Genomic DNA, 18730 nt, shown 5'->3' with positions numbered 1-18730 from the left:
GGAGCAACAGGCTTCAAATACGTCCGCTAGCAGTAGCACATTGGTCTTTTGTTACAGGCTGGAACTACCGGTAATGTGTTGCGTCTGTATTTTATAATTTCTTCTCCATGATTATATGTTATATATAACCATATTTCAGACTTGACCTTTTTCAAAATCAAGTGCATTGTGCACCTGACCAGGAATGTCTATTTTGTAAACAAATAATACATAGCTAATATTTCTCCATGAGGGTGCGTTAAATATTAGGATTATTATCAGCGAAGGTAAATGTATTTAATTTGGCTTGGGTCTAAGACAATGCAATTCCGCCTCCTCAGATAATCTGTTTTACCTGAAGTTTTCATGCTCTTTATTGTCATTTTAGTAATAGATTTTTTCTTTTAGACAACTTAGAATATTTCAGAAAGGAAATTGTGGGCCCCATCCTGGTTCTACACTGTTCTTTAAGCTTTTTAACAAATCTTGAATGCTTGAGAAGTTACCCGTTCTCATTTCTGTGTTTAACGTCTAAAGTATAATCAGTCTTTTTGTCGTGTCCTATTATTAATTTGGGTGTAATTTTTTTATTCTAATTATTACCTGCTGCAAATACAAAGTGCTCATCTACAATATACTTGGACAGAGAATTAATTTGGAAATATAATGATTTTGGAAAAGAGCATGTGTGGATTATATGACACAACAAAATGCTACTAGCACATAGCCACAATTCAGGTTATTAGCACATTACTACAATCGTGACCACTCGCACATCATCACAAACATTATTGGAATTTACTTGGAATGCCACTGTAATTCAGCAGGAACTTTATTCATCTGGACTTGTAATAAACGTTTAGAACTATTTCGGATTTGATTCACAATTTTGTAAGTTCTTTTTAAATTTTGAAGGTACTATTCATAAAATGAAAACTGGTAATAAACTGTCGCTGTTCTTGTCAGATTGTCATGTATATTTACATGACTATTTCGAATGACTTTTATCATTTTTTTCTTTGCTTTTCCGATGTCCTCCATGATCAAGTGACTATCATATTATGATTAAGAATCGCAACAGTATAATTTGCTGAATAGATACGTAGCGTACAATTGCTTGCTTAACGTGTGGTGCTATGATATTTTCCGGTTATATCGAAGTGATATCGCATACTGTCTACTAGTTCCCGAAAGTTCTTTCAGCCATCCTTATTCAACACCATCTGGCAAGATATCAGAGTACCTCTATGATCTGTTATAATTCACGAATGTGGCGCAGTACAATATTGGTGGCAGCTTAATGGCCTCGGTATAACGCGGGTTCCTTGAGAATCAATGACCTTGTCAACGTCAATGATCCATTTATAAGAAAAAATCTTGTCAAAAGTAATTTTTTTTTACTGAATTATGTCTGATTTTGATTTTTTTAGCAGAAAAAGGAGAATTTGTCGATTTGTCGATAAATCACTCAGAGATTCGCTGGGGTTTTCACCTTCAAGATTTAGGAAATCTGAGATTTTCATTATTTTTTAGTATCATATATAATTTCTCTTGATTTGTAATAGCACGACATGATCTTAACTTTTAGGAATCTATATTTTTATTCAAATAATTTTTACTTTTTTCCGAAATATTTTTTTTCCTGAATTTAGTTCTTTTTAATGAAATGTAGTCAAACTTTATCGTTTCTTCACCCATTTTAGTCATTTATGTCAAGAAAAATCTGTCAGATTTCCTAATTCTTGAGGGTGAAAATCCCGGCGAATCTCTAAGTGATTTATCGACAAATCGACAAATTCTCCTTTTTCTGCTAAAAAAATCAAAATCAGACATAATTCAGTAAAAAAAAATTACTTTTGACCAGATTTTACCTTATAAATGGATCATTGACGTTGACAAGGTCATTGATTCTCAAGGAACTCGCGTTTTCGATAAATACTCTTTTTTAATCGAAAATCAGTCCAAAAACTGACCCAAAAAAAAACCACATGAAAAACGTCATTTTAGATGTGTTTTATCAATTTAATGATAAATCTCTTATAAAATCGCTGGGTTTTTACCCTAAAGAATTAGGAAATATGACAGATTTTTTTCTTTGACAAGTTTATACACCATCAGAGTAAAATAAATCTGATGGTGAGGTTGAAAATCGTCAGAAATCTACGATTTTACATATAAATTTATATTAAAAAATTTTCCAGGTAAATCAATTAAGTGTCCGTATTGGTGAATAGAGTTTGAAATGTATTCGCCATAATAAATTATTATGACACCGTAGATAAACATGATTACTCGGTTCTTGTACGATCAGGAATCTCGGAGGTATTTGCGGTGTAAATGTATATAAAATATATCCTTGCTTACCCTGACTAAAGTTTTGAAGATCTATTGGATAGCTGTCATCAATTGTGTCACATACAAGATTAACTGCAATTTACAATTCCTGGTGAAATATATATGCCGCCAGCGTATGGATCATTGTCATGTTTGAGAATATCTGCTAGAGGTTTTATTTTTCTCCATGCCTCGAATATTTGTGGAAAATATTCGTTGATAATATTATTTGACCGTATTTTATGGTCGTTAATTTCAAAATCTGGTATTATAAACGTTTCTAAATCTGCTTCGGATATTTTATAATGTTTGAGAAATAATCCTTTTTGATGAAATATTCTTGCTTGGAATGTAATTGTCCCCTTTCTTATAATACCAATGCTTTTATTACTAATCTGCTCAATGCCTGATGCAATTTGAATTAAATGTTTTATTATTTCGATAATTGTTTCTCTTAGATCGTTATTAGGATATTCCAGAAAATAATTTTTAAACAACAATTCTAACTAATTTTATGTAATTTCATATTTATCTTTAATTTCTTTGGATATTAATTAAAACATTAATTCATTATCATCTCTAGAATTTATGAAAGAAGAAGGATATAAAATTCCACGCACAGGGTGTAATGGATAATATTGACTTTCTCGATATTTTGGAGTTGTTATAAACTGCTTTTCGTCAGTGGAAAAATCGTATCGCCGCGGTTCTGGTGGTCCATGATATTCTGGTGGAATTTCAGGTCAACCTTATACAGAAATGATTAATGATTGATATATATCAACAACGTAATCTCGCGAGTATATTTCTATCGCGGCTGGTAACGTTGGTTCGTGAACTGAAATAGCTATTTTCGATCCTTTTCCGCTTATTGATTTTACTCTGCGTTGAAGTTTATCATAGATTTGTTCGATTTGATAACAACCTGTGGGTACACCAACAAAATTCCAGTCGGGAGTTCCATCTGGTATACTGTTATTTGCAAATACAAGCGAATTATTCGCCAGTAATCCACCGAATGATTTGGATCGGATGTTTGGCCAACTATGATAGTGCGATTTCTTTTACTGGAATTGCAGTTGGAAAGTTAACTTTAAATTCAGGACTGGTCAAGCTTACCGATATCATTGTTGTCTTTAACGGAGCTTTATTGCTTACAGTTTGTTGTAGTATTACGCCTGACGATGTCATTATTATTATTAATATTATCCAAATCATAATTTGGCAAATGATAATTTGGTAAATCATACGTGGATTTTATCACATTTGTTACTTCTTCGTATATTTGATCATCTCTGCAAACTCCGTGCGCGAAATTATTTCACCATTAAGACCTGCTGATAATAACGAGGATAATTTGATGTGTGATAATGTCGCTGCGTGTAATTTTGCTACATAATCATGCAATTTTGCATTTTAAAATGTGCATAATTTGTTGCGATGATATTAAGAAGGCAATCACATGTTGTTGCAGCTGAAAGACACATTGTAACAACTGCTGATGCCGTCATTGTTATTGCTGATAACAATACGCCGGTTCCAGCGATAACAGCAGAAACCGAATAAACACTTATATCAATAACAATTGTGCGTCTATTTATATTTTTACTGTTATATTATATTGATCAATGATATCATTTAATTTTATTTGCCACATACATACCTGATTATATCTATACTGAGTTGCAACATCACGATGAAGGTTCATTATTTAGTTAGGTGGGAATTTAGCTACTAATTCAAGACACCAATTGTAAATCAAGCCGTTTTTTTCTTCCGGTTCCCCAGTAAATCTTGCCTCGTTGTTTTCATCTAACATCACTGACATAGATCTGCCTGACAAATAACGCCGTGAAATTGTGGTGGATATCATGAATGTTACAACACCAAGTACTGAAAGCCTGTATATACCCGTGACCTCAGCGCGATGTGTAATGGTTTTATTATGTGATGACCATAATGCTTGTGCAGACGCTACTGTATATACCATGTCGTTAATTTGTTTGTGGGGAATTTTAATCAGATTCATTTTTTAACGATATCAGGAATTCCACTTATAACATCACCTAGTCTTTTTCAAATATCATCGATATTACTCTGGGTTATCGTCATTAGCTCTGAAAATGAGTTAGGATCTCCGATAACACCTAATCGTTTATTAATCGTTTATTAATCGTTTCAATGTCTGGCATAGCTGTTTTAATATCGGCAAGTTTTGTGTTAACATCAACGAGTTTCACGTCAACAGTCTACGGATCTGCAAAGAATTCCCCTGGAATTTCATTAATATTTCTAACATTTCTACGAAGATTTGAAAACATATTTACGTGAACGTGACACTCAGCTCGTAGTGTGCTTAATTTAGTATCTACATTATTGTAGTTATTATCTACATATCTTTTGTTGCGCCATCCTCATCAGATGTTGGATATCTTAAAACGGTAAATAAATTACCGTCCATGTTGAGTTCACCTGACATTGTATCACCGGTAGATCGTAAACGATTAGCAACACTTTTTGCAATTTCATTTCTAATAGTTGCGATTGATATGTTCGAGTCCCTGATTTTTTGGTAAATAATGGAATATTATCCATATTAAATCCGAGAACTCGTCTATGTCATTCCATTTGATATTACTCGTCTTCAAAACACCATGTTTATCCTGAAAAACAACAACCTCATCTGGATCAACTCCAGAAAGATTCATAATATCAGCAAGCTCATCTTTAGTCGCGCAATTCGACAGATCAATGTTGTCGAATTTTTTCTTGCCCTTAGTGGTACCATAAAGAGAAGATCTTCCGTAAATATCTACCATTATACTTTAAGATTTATTTAAATCACACGGCGATGCCGTGTACTTGTATACTCGTGCACGACCATAAGAGGTGGTCTTGACGATGATGATGTAGTGTTAAGTGCAGCAATTGTTTCACGGCTGCATATTGGCGGATCTGTTATCTTTTGTGTTAGTAATGTTGAATACCAGATAGGAGTTGAACGCGCCTGAGAATTTATCGTGTTTACGTAACTTATAAATTCTTTTGGTGGAGCCAACCCATGCGAATCAAAATAAACAATTCTACTTGGATGAATCGCGTATGCAACCCATTGAGTACCTGGACGAGAAATGTTATCGAGATTAATGATGCTGTTTCAACATTGTTTGGTTGTTTTGGTAATTAATTGCGCATAAAAACACCTAGATAATTTTTTATATTTAATTTTTAGCAGTATCAAGTAAGTCCAAATTTGACATTGGTAGAGCGTTAAAACATTCTGCGTCTAACGAAGTGTCCCTGAAAGTCTCAGACCACGTACATATTTTTAATTTTTGGTAATCTTAGACCTCGTCCTTTCTTAAATTCCTTTTCCTGTTGCTTTCTTTAATGCCATTCCAGCAGCGGTTCTGACAGCACCGAGTGCGGCTGCTTTTGCAAGGGCAAGTGCGGCTGCGCCAAATAGAGCTGGAATAGCTGCAAGAAGTGGAAATATACCACCTGTCTTAATCGAGTCTTTAATCGCACCCGCAGAAAGTTTCACGCCAATCTTTGATTGTTTGGCTTTATTAAAGCGCTTAAGTTGACGTTCTGAGAATGATAGTTTATATGAACCAGTTGCGATTTGTTCTGATTTAGTGATATTTTCATTCCACAGTTCTTTATTGAATTTGACTGAATATTTCCAATATCACCAGGAGTCAGACTGACACTAACATGATAATATGGCATTATTAAATATGTGCGTGATCTAATTACACGTCATTACGATGTCACATATTTAGAAAATATTACATATTTTCCATTGTGGCATCAATAACTCTCATTCGTCCACCAACACCTTCAAGTAACATCGAATTATCAATGAGTATAACATTGATTGCTCTATAATTAACACCAGCTCCTGGATTTACACGAGCTCAAAAATGAATATCAACAACAGATTGTCTAGATAAATCAAGATGTTCCAGTGAAAAGCAATAAATCAGATATAAATTTCTAAAATCTACCGGTGATATTCGTAAACCGGTATCTATATTTTGATCACGACCCATAAATGCAATTAAACGATGATATGCACGTGCTATGTAATTATTTTCAAAATTTATTGATATATCTTCGGATGGTTCTTGATGTCTATTTATCCGTAAAGAAACTTCACTAACTGTAAAGTTGTCAAATATCATAATGACTACGTTCTTGACTATCTAATCGATCAGCACTTTGTAGCGCGATAAATATATGCCTTGGCGCAGAAACTCCTTGTTCTAATGCAATATGCCATGTAAATAACCCATCAACATTAATCTGAATGCTATCTGTGGTCATTGTTAACCATGATAACAATTATTTATCACCTGAATCCATAAAAGAGAGTATTTTTTCTTCTTCAAAAATTGATGGAGTCATTACTGGCATCAATAGTGAAAGTTTACATAAGATTATATTACCAGCAGCAACGACGACTGGTGGCCAAATAGCATCATTATCGTTACACTTTCTTACAAGTACAACTGTATGTTTCGCTCCAAAAATAACTTTTCTGACATTTCGACAAGATCCAAAGATGTGTGATAATGGAATAGCGCATGCAAATCTTCTACGACCATCTTTAATCCTTGATTTACGTATAGTAAATCCTATGTTATAATTATCGTTGGCGCTTTGTAAAATCAAAAATGCAGCGCTAGGTCTGCTAGGTCTGGATATTGCTGCAGCTGGTTGTGGATCAGTCGCAGTTTTTGTGGCACTTGTACTTATGAATGTTGTCTGGGATCAGGATGATCAATGTTATCTTTAGCGAACATCTTTGACGGACCAGCTGCTCTTGTATAAACATATGAATATCTTGCTAAATTTATTATCGTTGTAGCAACATCAAAATATTTTTAAATTATTTCAATGTTTTTTTCTCGTCCGTCAATCATGTACGTAGTGCTGTCAAATAACGCCATAATACCGTTGTTAGCAAAACCAACTATAGCATCAGCTGCATATTCTGTATTAAGAGGAACATCTGTTACAAGCTCTCTTTCTACCTCAATAAATGCTTCAGCAGGTAAAATATATCTACTTGTATTATGAACTTATAACTCGATTCGACCACGCTGATTTGGCAAACGTGCCAAGAACTTGGGCGTCCATGTCAAACTCTGGATTGGAAATACGTTTGAACATTTATCTAAAATTATCTTCGAATATCACGAAGACCACTATCTGAAATAAAACTTGTATTTGTCGGAACAATTGCATTAGTCAATTTTGTAGGAGCGACTTCATTAACAGCCAACTCTGCTAATTTTTGATTTCCAGTCTGATTTATTTTTAATTTAGGCATAATTTTAGTGCTGGCCAGTTTTACTGGTTTTAGGTTTGTTTTCGTATTAATCGAGCTAATCTTTCTTTAATCGCCGAAAATACTTTACCGGAAACATTACCAAAAGCACCAGTACCTTTATCACGAACAATGTCCATAGCTTTCATTCCTAAGTGTTTTGCAATCGGTATTGGTTTTGGAGCTATCCTCGCAAATAAACCTTGAACAGCATCACCAAGTCCATCTCCGTTAAGTTGCTTTGTAAGTTGGTAATCGTGAGTGTAGTACCCTAACTGTGATTGGTCTACGTTGTGCATTGTGTATAATCATTTTATTAGTTAATCATTTATCTAATCAGCGATCTTAATAGAAGCAATCTTAATCGAAATAATAATCATGAACGATTTCATCAATAAGAGATCGATAAACATTAATATACATGATACCGCAGGTACATCATCTTCGACAAATATCAGCTGCTTCATTAATAATTTCTGGAGAATTATTTCCAGCATGTTTTCCTCCAATCAGAATTTCTAAGTGATCAACATCGGCAAGAACATTGTTAGGACAAGCGCCAACACCACTTTGTTGAGTTACAAGACCACTTCCAGTAGCGCCGGTATCAGCTTCTCTAAGCATACCAGGAAAAATATCTTCTTCCGCTGAACTTGTTAATCCAAGAGAATATCTTCTATCTTGTACTTTGTGCTGAAATTCAAGAAAACCTGAATCACCGGGTTTGATTGAATCATTATCTTTAAAAACGATATTCATTTCTATTAAACAAAGTTCAGGTTTTCGTTTTTTAGCAAAATTAGGTTTTACATATTTTTATCTTTCCTCATAATCATGTGCAGCAACATATACTGCTCTGTTCGAATCGCTTAGAATATCGTGGATAAATTGAGGAAAAAATATACTCACAGATCTCGATGATTTTTTTTTGTTGGCTTTTATAGCTGTTGTTTTCGCTCTATTTGTTGCTGCGGTGGAGGAAGTTGATACGAAAGTTCTGGCTGGGGAGGTTATGGTTGATCTTCAGTTACAATATCTAGTTGTTTTTTTTTCTCAATTCTCTTTTCAATTTTTTAAAATCGTAATCATCAGCCTTGAGAAAATTTTGCTTAGTAGAGATAAGATACACATCTCTCTCCCAATCATCTTCTGTAAAAGAAACAATATATCTTACCCTCACATAATAACCCCTACCTTTATAATTTTTAGCAATTTCATAAACTTTTCCTGTGTCTGCATTCGTGATGGCTCTAAATACCCTTTTCGTCAATTTATCTTGAGGAGGAGATATAGGTTTAGGTTGTTCTTTTAATTGTTGCTTAAGTAACGATATTTTTCTTATTTCCGCTTTATGTGCAATAAAATCACAATCATCCTCTCTAGCTTGCTTACTTCCTTTGTACAATGGAAATATCCAAATTTCCCAAGTATTTTTGAAACCGGTTTATCAGCATGTTCAAGATCTAAAAAGATATCTTTATTACTAAACATTATACTAGCGAATTCAGCTAATTCTTTTGCTGTTTTCAATTTTCTTACTATACCAACACTGTCTTCATGAAATTTATCAAATAATTTAATCTTTGGTTTTGTGTTTGGTTCTCCACCAACTGCAGCTTCTTCTTTAAGCTGAGCCAGTTGTTGAACGCATGGAAGATCTTCCAAAATATCTCTTGTTTGTCTAGTTTATTTTGCTATTTTTTAGTTTGCTCACGAGTTTGTTTTACTGCTGGAATAATACTTTTAGTAGCCTCTGGAACTATCTCAGTAACGTTTACAATAGGTTTGAATAATTTTTCTGTATCTTTTCGTCTAAGGGAATCATGAACGGGAAGAAATTTATTTATTGCTTCTAGTCGTTCTCGAGCTATTATAGCTGTGTAAGATTCTTTAGCTGGTGGAATTATTGTCATGATAATGATTTAATAATAGCAGCAGAGAGGGTGCCAAAACAAGTTGGTTTAATTTTAAAACATGCGAGTATACATTTATATTTCAGGTCGGGGAAAAAAAGCAAAAATAATAAAATGAACTAACCCAATTAGAGAAGCCTCCGCGTGGTTAGAATATTTCGATTTTAACGTTATTTACGTTATTTAATCGTTTTATTTACGAAGGTTTATTTCCATTTTGGACATTTCCAAAAAGTGATCTGTTCGCCCTCTCTGCTGCTGGAATTGCCTGATCGTTAAAATTTTTTAAGTGCCTGTCTTTCTTCTTTATGAGCCTCTTTGCATAGATAGTTCCATCAGGGTACTGTTTGTTTAGTTTTTATGCCACTAGTTTTGGATATGTTGTTAGTTGCTGCTATTTGTATATTATTAATTATAATTTCATTAAAAGTGTTAATATCAACATTTTCTAAGCTATTGGTGTTTATTTGTTTAGTTGTTCCCTAATTGTTCCCTAATAAGCACTGTCGTATTTCCATAGTGCATGTTTTTTGCATGTTTTTTGATGGGGTTATGTTGGACTGTCATCTGCAGAGTGATAACGATTTGAACGTGGTCACTGCCAAGCGAGCCAGTTTGATCCACCCCGAGCCAATAATCTGTGCTAAATTTGGCGAGCATATGGTTAAGTCAATGGCAGACAGAGTTCCATCCAAATGATTGAGACGTGTTTTTGTCCCATCATTGAGGATGGTCAGGTTGGATTTGGCAGCCCATGCCTCAACCAAACCGCCTCTTTTGTCTGTCTCCCCCCGCAGATGAGAACATTGTCTTCTAATGTGTGCTTAGTAATTTGTCTATAGGTGGCCAGATTGAATACATTAGTGTTCCCCCACCCACGGTTGTATATATTAAAGATTTGAATATTACCCGTTACCGTTTGAACTATTAAGGACTGAATTTCAAACGCCTGATTGCTACCTGGTGTTGGTGTCATATCAACTGGTATTATATTTGTCAGATTGGTGAGGCCTTCTCACTGTGCATTATTGCGATTTTTAAAGTAACCTGGTGAGTAAGCTGTGTTTTTTAGTTGTCTAGTTTTATCAGATATCTTGCTTTCTTTGATGCAAATGATACTGGTATTGGAACTTGATCTTGTAGTTTAATTTTTAGTTCGTTAATGTTAGTTGCTATTCCTCCTGAGTTTCATTGCCATATTAGTAAATTACGTTTAGTTGTGATATTCATTATGGTAGGTGGTCATTTAAGTTGTTTCTTGAATGGAGAATGGGTTTAAGTCATTTTGGATGGCATTTGTTGGATCATTTCCATTATTTGCTCTAGATTTTGTATGTTTGAGTGAAAGCAGTTTATGGTGTCTATTAGTATTTTTTTAACTATATGTTAAACTGGCGGTTCTGTTATGGTTCTATTATTCAAGTTTAATTTTACCTTATCTGTTAATGGGGTGTTTGGGTACCTTTGTCCTGTTTGAGTGTTGTTAACACCTTAGTCTTGGGTTTTTCTGTGTTTTGCTGTTCCTTGGTTTAGTGTTTTATTTGTAACATTTGATTTTCAGCTTGTTTCTAAGTTTTTGTTACCCAGTTTTGTCAATTTTTTATCTGCATGGTAGAGTAAAGTTTTGGCGTTCATTAATTCAACGATTTTGTCCTCACTGATGGCATAGGGACATTCAGGGGATTGTGGCATATGCTCATCGCTGCATTTTGTGCATTTTGGTATGGCCCTTCGGCACTGTCCCTTATGGTTCCCCCATCTTTGTTTACATAGTTTGCTGAATTTGCACTTGAACTCGTAGTGCACCCAATGCTTACAGTTGCCGCAGAACCTGGGTTTGTTAAGGTATGGTTCCAGGCGAATGCGTATTCCATATGGGCCTAATCGTACCATGCTAGAGAGTGGCTTTTTTTATTCTAAGACCGCTGTATTGGTCTCCTGTCTTTTATGATTTTTTAAATGTATATTCCCTATCAATGGGTGTCACACTGTCTTTGAGTTGTTTAATTAATATTTGATGTCCATCCATTTGTTTGGACATTTTAGCTTCATGACTGATTTAAATGTGTTGGTGTCTATCTGAGTGTGGGGGTTTCAGTTTTTGTTTTGATGTTTGTGTCAGGTGGAGTTCGGGTCTTTATGAGGGATTTAGGGTGTTGAAATGTTTGGCCTAATTTGTGGTGTCTTTTCACTTTAAGTTTGATGTTATTTATTTCCTCGAGTTCTAAGAATTCGGCCACTTGAGTAAGGGTGCTGCAGTGCACAATTATGTACTTGGTGTTCGGCTGGTGTATAGTAAAATGTCCCTGATGCACCTTGTGTAGGGCCCCTGTTAGGCTGTTGAGGCTTTGGTTAAGCATTTGTGAGGAATTACTATTTAAATAAATTGTGTGTTCTATTGTGGCGCGAACGACGAACGATTTTACTTTATATTTGTTAAGCACGGACGTGAAGGAAAACATCCCTTACACTCGCTTCACATAGTATATACTATACACACGGGAAGGAGAAAAAACTAACCCTTACTATACTATCCACAAACCACAAATATACTATTAACACAAAGGTGTTGAGCGAAAACAAACCAATATCTGCAATCCACACAGGAAGGAGGAAAAATAAACCCAAAATATACTATCGAAAACCACAATATCTACTATGGAAACAAATCTATGCGATCGATTTCGAAACCCCAAAATCTACTATCTACACAAACGTTTACTCACTTATTCAAAGGCACACTCTAATATGCACACAAACGTAAGTGAACTCATACAAACACACACACACACACGCACACACACAATCACATCAGCAAACGAGTGAGTCTTTATAATCACACTACTTCAAACTCACTCAAATTGGCAACATGAATAGTCTCTTTTCGAGGGATTTGGGTAGCCCAGAGAAGGGCTGTTTGTTTTTGAACTCCAGATGCACCTAGTTAATGGTGACACCTACCAGGCCGGGCACCAAAAGACACAGAGTCGGCTCCAGTCATTATTATCCCAAATGACTGTAGTTGCTGGGAGTGGGATGGCAACTAGTGTGGCCTCATCATCCCAAGTTTCAGTTTGCTAGACCCTGAGGACTTCCCTCTGTCTTCTCCTGTGCCACACCCGTTAATGCTGTGGTTCTCGTGGCTGCTTTCGCAACTCCTCCTCCCAGTTTTCCGTCTGTGGAATCACGGTCCTTTGTACTGGTGGAAGATGTTGTGGTTGTGGTTGACGTGGCTGTAGTGCTGGTGCATGTGGAGGTGTACTCACCACTGGTTTCAACTCACACACAGGTTTCATCATGAGGTGACGCAGGATGCTTGCCTTCATTTCTTCCTTCATTTTTCTTCTCCTTCTTCTCTATCCTGGCTCGACTACTACGGTCTCCATAGCCAGTTCAGCCAGGATTCGCCTGGTATACTCCAGGTGCATTTCGAGTTTAAGCAATTTAGCAATTATTGTTCATCCTCTTTAGTTGATGCGTCAACGATGGGTAGCCAGACGAACGAGCGTTTCACTTTATATTTGTCAAGCGCGGACGGAAAGGAATCTATCCCCTGATACCAAAACGTACAAAACCCATATCATCACCCTAAAAACATGGAACGCGCCGACCTGAAAGAACCACTTACTCACTTTTTTACTTACAATCTCAAACTACAAACACAATCACATACATATTAATTTTTGACAAGCTACGGAAACAAAGTGCTTCTAAACATACTTCTAATTTTTAACTTAATAACATACCATTGGCAATGAATTAGTATTTCTTTTCTAGAGTATTGGGTAGACCTAAAAAGAACTCTTTTTGAGGACGAGGAGTTATGGCAATCTTTTGTTGTCTACGATTGCGTCCCCGTCTGGTTACAGACTTTCCCGCAGGATTGGGTCTTTTTTTCGGAAAGAAAAGGAGAACCCTTTTGTGTCTACACGGCAGTCGACAAAACCTCTGTCTTATTCCTGCTGCCTTTGATGCTGTTTTCTCTGCTCTCCCTGTTTCTGAAGTTTGTACTTCTCCATCCATTCTTCCTTTTCTTTCTTGATTTCCTATCTAAAGAGTTCTTCTATAAGGTCTTCATTCACATTCAAAATTCTGACATTCTCTGTTGTCTATTCAGCCTTCAGTATCAGTTTTTGCCTGTCCCGATGTGAATTCACAAAAGCTTCGATCAGCTTGGCTAGTCTTGAGCACATCTTTATAGGAAGATGAGTCAACAATGAATGGTCATGCAGAGACGGACTCGCTTTATATGGTTCAAGCGTGGTCACGATAGAAAACATCCCTACAATGTTTAGAGTCGGAACGCTAGGATAATTTGATTTGAAGGTGAGGGATAGAGAGAAGTCAAAGAGCATGGTTCATCATAAAAGTTGCAAACAAACGACAGACGAATTTTTTTCAAAACAACATTTTTATTCAAATAACTAGCAATCAACAATTAACAATTAACAGTAAAACAAGCGAACATTTTTCAAATAACAAACTATTTTGGACATGGCTGACAGCATTTTGAAGTCAAGCTAGACTTCCATAAATGGAAGTCATTGGGCCACTGATGTACATTACGTTTCCTAGCTAAAGACAAAAGATAGCCATAATGGTCACAAAACCATCGATCTGCTGTGTCATCATTTCTAGAAGAGTGACGATCAAAATAAGTGACTAAATGTTCTAAAGAATATCCATGACTGAGTTGATGCAGTAAATACACAATATGTTGTCTACACACCATGGAAACTATGCCTTGTAATTTCACATTATTTAATCGTGTTGTATGGGCATTTCTTCTCATAAAGTCGATAATATCGTCTTCCAAAGGTGGCATTCCATAACAATCAAAATACTCCACACAACCTTCTTTAGGAAAGTAGACGGCTACCCAGCGGGTTCCTGGAAGATGACTGTCGTCCATGTTGATGACATAAGCTTGATGGTCTTGAGATTTGCGATGAAGCAGTTCATTTTTAGCACACACCATCCAAAATGTCATACGATTCAGGACAAAATCTAATACCAATCACTTTGTCCTCCTGAAATTTTATCAGTAGGCAATGTTCCACTTTATGGTTCTCAATGATGACACTTTTTTGGTACTCTTCAAAGCATGAAGAAACAGTGTATTGAATTTGGTAGCAATTGTGTACACCAGATGTTGACCGCTAAAATAATAGCCTACAGGAATGGTCAACAGATATGTGTGCCATTTAATTTTGGTGTTCGGTGGATCATTCATAGCAGCAGTTCCAGTTACAACAGATTTTTGGGTGTTCAAGTATTCTTGCACTTGAACGTCATAAACTTCGACCGCAAAACTGTTTTGATATTCATTGATGTTTTTGATTTGTGTAGGGTGAATGATTTCCACCAAAGCCACTTCACAAATGTCTTCGTGATCTAATGGGATGGCCGTGTAACTCCACAAAGTATTGTGGGGAAACACCTCCACGGAAGTGTCACTGGGTAACGTTAAGTAAAATTGATTGTTGTTGTTCAAAATTCCAGAGTTCTGTTGCTGTCCGAGGGGTCAATCAAAGTCAGAGCAGTGTATCCGCCCAAAATGTTGCTGTTGTTGGTGTGGTGAATGACGTTGGGCAGAAGTTTCCCGTTGTTACCGCTCGATGAGTATTTCAGGGAAGGATTGGGAAGAAGGTAACCGATGCAACTGCTCAGAAAAATAGTCCACAATTGTTTGTCTCCTTGTTGCAAACTCAAATTGACAAGGGCTAAACCGATGACACAATACACCACAAAGATTTGGCAGAAAAAGACGATATGCCTTTTAGGCACACGTTCTCCACACTACACCCACGAGTTCTTTTGTAGATCTTGCAAAGAAGAACTCGGTGAAGGAATGGTCACTGCTGTGGTAGCACTAGCTGAGGCTGTGTGGAAGGGCATGATGGTCACTTTGTTTTATAGTCGATGACTTGCTAAGCGTCGATCCAAAAATCAAAACTGGGAGGATATCCTTTCCAACGCACTTTGACTTCTTTGACACATCGTTTTTCCACTATATGTGTTGTTCGTTCGAGAATGCTTTCGATATCGTACACTTAGTCTTCTTTCTTGATTACGGGTTATAACTCGGGAAAGTAAAACGTGCCTTTTAACACTTCCCTGTTCATGTCTTCCAATTTATAGACGGCGGGATCAAGGCCACGCACTCGTCCAGTGACACAAAACAATTCGGTGGTCCAGTTGGGTAAGTAACCTTTGTCGAAAGTGCTTTTGTGTTTTGCAATGTGCACTCAATCTCCTACTGCCAACACTCCACTTTTCTTGGGGACAGCCACCGTCGGGGACGTATCAAACCGTCACTTCATTGTCGGGAGTAACTTCTTGGGGGGCACGTCCGATGCTTTGATGGTAAGATTGGTTGTACGCTTGGACTAAATGCGGTAATACGTACGTCGATGTACTTGAGAGTGTGGTCATGCGTAAAATATTTCCTCATGCGTTCTCTCAAGGTGCGTTGAAAACGTTTCACGATGCTGGCTATGGTTTCGGGATTCTCGGTGGTGAAAAAATTAATGTCATGTTTCTTTAATTCTTTTTGGAAAGCTTCGTTCAGAAATTCGGTGCATTTTTCGGTTTGCCATCGAATAGGGTGCCAACCAATTTCGTTCAACACCAGTTGGATGGCTTACACTAAATCACTGCTCGATTTGGAATTCAATGGCATGACCCAGGCAAATTTAGAAAAGACGTCGATGACACAAAACAGATATGTGTAGCCACGATTGTAGGTGACCAAATGAGACATCGGCTAAATCGGCTTGCCATTGATGATGGATACCCTATACTCGGGTGCGACTTCTGGAAAATTTTCGTCGAATGGTTTTGTGTAAAGTGTACGTGGCTTGTTCTTGTAACCATCGTTGCACTTGAGGTAAACGGGAACTTTTCAGTCGAGGTTTGGCAGCACGATACAATTTCCGAATTCTTCCGGAACATACAGGATGGATTGAATCGTAGTAAATGCCAGCTAACACTTCTCCAGTTTTAATAAGTTACCCACTCTTCGCTGATGCTACTCTGAATTTGGCGAAACGGTGGTTTGGAAACGGCTTTACGTGTCCGATGTGCCACGGTAGTAGAAGTCCAAGTTAGTGGTGGCGGTGGAGGTGGTAATGGAATGGTTTTTGTCTTATTTTCTCTTTTTACTTCTGGACTCCCTTCTTTTTTTACTTCTATCGAAGGATGAGTGGACATCATCTTTTTAACCCAAGCTTTAAGTTCTTCTCGCTTGGGAGTGCGGGAAGGGGTCAACAAGGTCGCTAAAATCTTACTAGGAATGGGAGCTGCTGACGGTGTTTAAAAGACTTCTCGTAGCTCTTCTTCCTCGGGTGTTCATGGGGCTGCGTCTGTCTTGACAGCTGAGGGCGGTGGTGGTGATGTACTTTTCATCAAGGCCTTAAAATCGTTCAGAGTGGGAATAGCTGTTTCCACTAAAGCTTTCTGGTGAAAGAGTTGTAGTCGTCGCAATAGTTGACCGTACTTTTGCGATTTTTCTTTTTCTTACAAATCGTTGCGATCCATCAACGATTGCAATTTGTGTTGTAACTGTTACATTTCTGTCAAATTCCGATTTAGATGCAAATGCGGGGTCCATTGTTCTTGCCAACGCTGGCATTCCATCCATCGTTTGTAAGGCACTAAAACCAGTTTATCTTGTTCCCATGAGTCCTTCCCAGCATTGTTCCCAATACTCCTTTCAGCATCGGCCCCAACAACAGACGCTAAATTCCTCCGCGTTGTACCAGCACCTTCTTTTAACGAATGGGTATTTTCTTTTGAACCATTTGGCGAAGAACGTAACGATGTTTGGCTAAGCATTGTTTCTTGTGTTTAGACAAAGGTATCGTACGTTTCAAGACACTCAAACAACATTCGCATTCGGTATCGATGACCTCTTTGGAGGTGGTTTGAGATTTTTTCGCATGGATGAGAAGCTTTGAACAGGACGGACAACATATCCCCATGTTGGACTAAACGAGTAGGCAATCCTTTCCTTTTCTATCCTTTGCGGTTAGAAGACGGATGGCTTCTGGGTGATGACATCTTTAGGTGTTCAGGGGCACAAAAACACTGATACCCATTCTTTGCCTCGGGTCTTTTTAATACTGGAACGCGTCGCCACTGATTGTCTTTACGTCGTATGAACTTAATGACATGCATCACGCGTCGTGGAAGGTTTCACAACGGACTAAATCAAGACATTTCGTGCTTGGAAAAATTCGGTAAACTCTGTATAATGTCCGTTCTCTCTTGGACTTTTCAGGGTAGGTACTTTGTGAGCAGTTCCTACTGCAGCTAAAAATGAGGAGGGTGTCACCGCCGGAAAAAAAAATTTTTGGAGACGCGGGTTTCCATTGTTTCATCAAATGTGGAAGAACGGGTGTGAAATTGGGTTTGGCAGGCATTACCAACAAATGGAAGTGGAAGAACATAAGGATATTGGAGACGCGGTCACCGTTGCTGCAGGTAGTGGTTTGCGAATGTAAGATTGCGTCCTGGCTGAAGCGTCTATCTTGCGGGTAGAAGCTGTTTTCAGGGGGACTTTTCTTGGGGGGGGGGCTTTTCTTTTTCTTTTTCTGTGGGTTTTTCTTTTTCTAGACTTGTGACCTGGTCTTGACACCACTACTCTTTTTCTTCTTTGGGATTCGTTTGGCTTTCTTGGGAGTGGCTTTTTTCTTAGAGAGAACATTGGGGGCATTAGGATCCCATTTTAAGAGGAAGCGAATGATGACACCTCCTACAGAACACCTCCAGGTTTCAAAATGATTTGCTTTTTAGTTTGAGGGTCGAAGCGGAGATCGGCCAGTTGCATCAAGACTACTTTGTTTCTCTCAAAAAAGCGTTTGGCTTGATGAGGAATGTGAATGATGCCTTGCAGTAATTGACGTGCTGTCACCGTAAAATATCATAAGACTTCTCTGAGACTGGCTTCTAAGACACAAGCACGTATTTGTGTATTTTTATCGCAACAGATGCCGTACAAAACTCGAATCTATTTGACGGGAAGATGAGACTGAAGGGACGTCATGCTGACGCTGTGCGAGGCAGATCAAAAGTGTCCAAGGTTTTTATAGATTATGTTTGTGAAATCGATGAAGTGGATGTGTACATGACAGGCCCTTCGTCTCGACACCAGTGGTGAAACATATGG

This window comes from Sinohyriopsis cumingii, chromosome 17 (assembly GCF_028554795.1).
Source record: "Sinohyriopsis cumingii isolate HCF-2022 chromosome 17, ASM2855479v2, whole genome shotgun sequence".
In the NCBI taxonomy this organism is placed as follows: domain Eukaryota; kingdom Metazoa; phylum Mollusca; class Bivalvia; order Unionida; family Unionidae; genus Sinohyriopsis; species Sinohyriopsis cumingii.
Note: the sequence above shows the minus strand (reverse complement) of the source record.